A 5170-nucleotide genomic window follows, 5' to 3' on the forward strand; every position below is an offset into this window, starting at 1 on the left:
ACTATATTAAATAAATCAACAGTACTGAGGTACAAGTAATAAAATTAGAAAATATATACCAAAAACAAAACAATATAAACTGTAAAAAATAAAACAGTATGTACTATAATCTTAATACTAAAAACAATATAATGCTATAATGAATGTGGATAATTCGAAAATTGTCATCAATGGCCGCATTGATCAGAGGCCCGTCATTGTTAGTGGAAATCTTCTTGATGTTGTTCGGAGTACAGACCTACCTCGGCCAGATTTTGCAGTTAAGGTACCAACACATGCTAGTTACTAGCACGAAAGCATGCTACTATTGAGCAAATGCTACCTACTAGCTTGTATGCATAGGAACGTGCTACTATTAAGCATGCTTTTTCTGTGTTATACAGGTACAGCCGGTTCTAGCATGCTTATAAGCATTCTTATTACCATGCTAGTAACGAGCATAATGTAACAGTAGCCTTAGGTATAAACAACTTTGAGAAGGAGGCCAGAGGAGGATTCAGCTGGGCTGGGCAGCATTTGGAAAATTATGTCGAGTTTTCTCGTCAAATGTACCGTAATGCCTGAAAACGAAAGTTTTTAACCAGTGCGTCCTACCCGTCATGACATACGGAGCTGAAACGTGGCTCTGCGAGCTATGGACCGAACTATGCTCAGAGTTTTTCTGAAGGATAAAATCCGCAACGAGACTATCCGACACAGAACTAAAATATAGAATCATAGAATTAGCAAGTGGCAGTGGGCTGGTCATATCTGTTGAAGCACCGACAACCGCTGAAGTTATTGAGTCTCGGCAAACGTAGAGACGATCTGCGAAAGGCTGCTGGTAGAAGCTGGATGCGTCTAGCCGAGGACAGGACGCAATGGCGGTTTGTGGGGGAGGCCTATGTCCGGACTGCTATTGGCTGATGATGAATAGTATAATCGATATCCTACTACTTCTACCTATTAGGAAAAAACAGATTGCTCGTCATCATCAGTCAAGATCTGTTCAGGCGTGTTGTATCCAAAAAGCGGTAAGCTGCAACCAATAGAAACTTGAGTACTGACTTAGGTTTTTTAAGAATTTTAATTCATTTTCTTTAAAAAAAATAAAAACAAGTGTACGAAACCAATGTTAAAAGTACTACATATGTGTTTAAATATTTTAAGAAAAAAAACAAATTATTTCCTCATAGAAATTAGAAATAATAAATTTGTAGATTGAGACATATGCAAAAAAGTATGACGTATAAACGGACAAGTGGCATATGTCCGTGTTTACGTCAGGCCGTAACCTCAAAAGAAATCTCATTACTGGCGCTAATATTGCAACAATTAACACTATAATATAACATGATTGTTTCACAGGTCCTCACTTTCGTAGGTATCTTGCATTGTTTTCTTAAAATTTGACAAATCCGAATGTGACAGGTGACTAATGACTTTATTGACGTTTCAAGCATCCTGTCAAACCTCCGAAGTAAAAGGGGATAAATTCAAATGTCCGTATCTACTGCGATGTTTTTTAAAAAGCTGGTGTAGATGTTTTCTTTTACGTGCCAAATTTTCTTCATTATTTTGAAATTTGAAATAATTTTTTAACAGACTTGAAGATATGGTTGAAATAAGTTATTTTCTGTAAAAAAAGCATTTTTGAAAAAATGTAGATGTCCGTATCTACTTTGCTGCCATCGAATTATGCCCGATAGTAAGCGCAGGTGTGGAGTTACAATGGAACACGCTTGCCTAAATGCCCATTCACCCTGGATTTGAAGACGGCTGATTCAAAGACTGACTGAAATCCTGTAAAAGCATTTTAATGTTAATATAAAAAATCATTTTTATTTGTTAAAATGCAAGGTTTGCCTAAGTTCTTTCCCTCGCTCTACTCAGCCTTCCTATTCGCTGGCTGGGTTTTGTACGAAAACAATCTTTTATCTCGCAATTGTTTTGACACATGCGGAGTAGGTATGAAAAATATTAGTTTAGATAGACAATTACGTAAGCTTCACTAATGGATAGAAGTAGGATCTAAGTGGTAGCTCAAGGTAAATAAGAGCAAATGTAAGTACCTACACCTAACTTAGTATTGAAACAGTTTCAATTGTACAAATGTTGTTATTATTATAACAGTAAATTTCCCCAAATATTGTTTCAGAATCCCCATAGACCATCTAAAGGACTTTCCCCGAGTAGATTCCCTCAATACCAGGAGCACATAAGTCGAGAACGGTCACCCTTGTTGTCTTAGTAAGCACTAAGCGCAGGTCAAGTAAACACCCATAATGGATTCTACCCGACTCGGTAAATTATCATCTTGCCGGATATTGAATATATTAAGCCAATATTGCTGTCTCTGATGCAAAACGGCACCCATGTAATTGCTGGTCTCCCAGTCTCGGAGATGTTATGGTTGCGTATGTAAATGAGATGATTTCGATTATTACAAGCAAGGAACTTTAACTCACAACACAACACTGGCTGCATTTGATTTGAGGTTAGGTCATACATAAGTAAACTGTCATAAGTAACTGCACAACTGCATTGGCGTCCCGTCTGCTTTACCATTGTCCATTGCGTGGAAGTTGTACCTAATTAATTAGATTAGATTAAGTAGTTTATGTTAGCAGCTTTAAGTATATCCCGCGAGAATTTCTAGAAACTTCATTTTAGTTTAGTACCACTTCATGGAATAGATGTCTGCCACAGGTGCTTCAGTGCTAGGTTGTGCGTTGACTCTGTCAGTAAAGTTACTCTTTTTAACCGATTTCAAAATAGGAGGAGTTTCTCAATTCGAGTGTATGTTTTTTTGTATGTTTGTTACGCGATATTTCCGCCAATTGTGGGCCGAATTTCAAAAGTCTTTTTTAGTTCTAAAGGACGTAATTCCGAGGTGGCCCCATTAACACCAAGTCAGGATCTGATGATGGGATCTTAGATGCCTATGTTTTACCTAACTATGCTGTGTTTGAGCTTAATGGAATCGTTGTGAGATGCACTTTGGCTTACAAATCACTAAAAACTATGAAAACATTTTTTTTAACAAAAAATGGACCGACTTCTAAAACCTTGAAAATAATTTTCTACTAGTTTCAAGTCGGTGCCTCAGTACGAGCCAGCAGGAGTGATTGAAGCCCAATATATAGTATGTAGGTGCGGTAGACGACTATAGTTCCACTCCTGCTGGCTCGTGCTGAAGCACCAACTTCATCATCATCATCATCATCCCAGCCTATATACGTCCCACTGCTGGGCACAGGCCTCCTCCAGAACAGGAGTGATTGAAGCCCATATATAGTATGTAGGTGCGTAGACAATTCAATGGTGCGTGTGAAGTTCCCAATCCGCACCAACTTCAAACTAGTAGAAAATTATTTTTAAGGTTTTTGAAGTCGGTTCCATTTTTTGTTATTTTTTTTATAGTACCTATACATTACTATACAAACACTGATGACCTGACCGTAAGGCCGGAATGAAGTACTAGATGTACCTAAGCAAGTATACCGGGTGTGGCCTGTAATACGAGCAAAAATTTAAAACATAAATCGTCCTCGTCAAACTGAACAACATTAGTCATTAGTCTTTGACTTTTCCTTTCTTTCATACAAATTAAATACTGCTATCAATGTATGCCATTCTAGAACCCAACTGACGTCGCCTATCACGCTACAAACATTAAGCATTTTCCTTTACATTGCTTCTTCGAATAAACTAAAAAGTGTAATAAAAATTAAAAAAAAAATATTTTTGAAAGTCGCCAAACTAATGTTGTTCAGTTTGAGGAGTATGATCTATGTTTTAATTATTTTCTCATATTACAGACCACACCCGGTATAAAATATATATATATTGTAACAGTTAAAACAGTTAATCCTCTATAGGTACTCTTAAACTCACTCTTTGCCGGTCCTTAACTAAACAAACCTCTTTTCAACTCAAAGGTTGACGGGTAGAGATACCTCAAAAGAATAAGTTGGCCTTGTAAATTATTGAACTGTCATTCTCTAACGCTGGGTGCAAGCGGCCCTAATGGGTTAGGTACCCTTGTAATGTCAAGATTCGTTTACCTTTACTTGCCCGAATTTCACTTGCCATACCAACGTTTGCCATAAAATATATAGAACCGTGCTGTTTCCAGGATTTTTTTTTTAAACTTACGGACTTACGGATTACTTTATGGAAAATGAAAATTCTAGAAAACGATACATTCGGGCATATGAAATTCGAGCAAACGATAGAGAACCGTCAAGATTACATGTTTTCTCTCTTTCTTATGATTCCAGTCCGTGGCAGTCGTAATTAGTTGCAGAGGCAAGGTAATTAGTTACTGCGAAATCAAAGTAAAATTCCGAAGATGGCGTCCAAGTAATAATGGCGAAGGAGATGAACCAGACCGGTCGAGCCCTGAATATTAATCGACTTCGGGAAATGGATTAAAAATTCCGTGTCCCGACAACTGCGGCCCCATCACGATCTCTTGTGTTTTCAAACAACTTTTTTTTAAACATTCCGATCCTCATTTGCATTATTTTTTTATTTCCCTCGTGAATAATTTAATGAATCTTAGGAAATATCGCTTTCTTATGCGGTAAGGAGGGACATTTATGTACTGTGTATTTTTATTGAATGTGCCATACTTTACTTTTTTGAATACATAGATAAATAAAAATAAGTATATCTGCTAACCATTATATTTCGTTGTAGGCAAAAAAATCTCAAAAAATTTAGATGCCAATCGGCCTCAACATAGGGCATAAAGTGTCAGCTTTTTATAACAGGCAAATCTTAAATTGCATTACTCTGAGCGTAACGAAATTTAACGGATATTAAAAAGTTTAACTCGTCCTTGCGGAGTTAATATTGACGGGCGTAGCAGATGGGAAGAAAGGGGTTTCTTCAAAAGAATTCAAACGGTGACAAAAAGGCGTAAAGAATCACGGGGAAGGGGTGAAGTAACTTATGCGGCGAAGAAAGAGCGGGAATTAACAAAAATAAAAGGTGACGGCCGCAGCGCTGTTTACGGCCGAGGCGGGCCACCCTTAATTAAAGGCTTTCCTTGGACTTTTCGCGATGCAATTTGCCTAAAAGACAAGAATTATTTTTATTGAAGTCATCACTAATTTCTGAAGAAAGGGGGCCCGAAAAACCTCTCCTTTGTTCGGGACAAATGGCGGTCTAATTGCTTGGTTTT

This window comes from Choristoneura fumiferana, chromosome 10 (genome assembly GCF_025370935.1).
Source record: "Choristoneura fumiferana chromosome 10, NRCan_CFum_1, whole genome shotgun sequence".
In the NCBI taxonomy this organism is placed as follows: Eukaryota; Metazoa; Arthropoda; class Insecta; order Lepidoptera; family Tortricidae; genus Choristoneura; species Choristoneura fumiferana.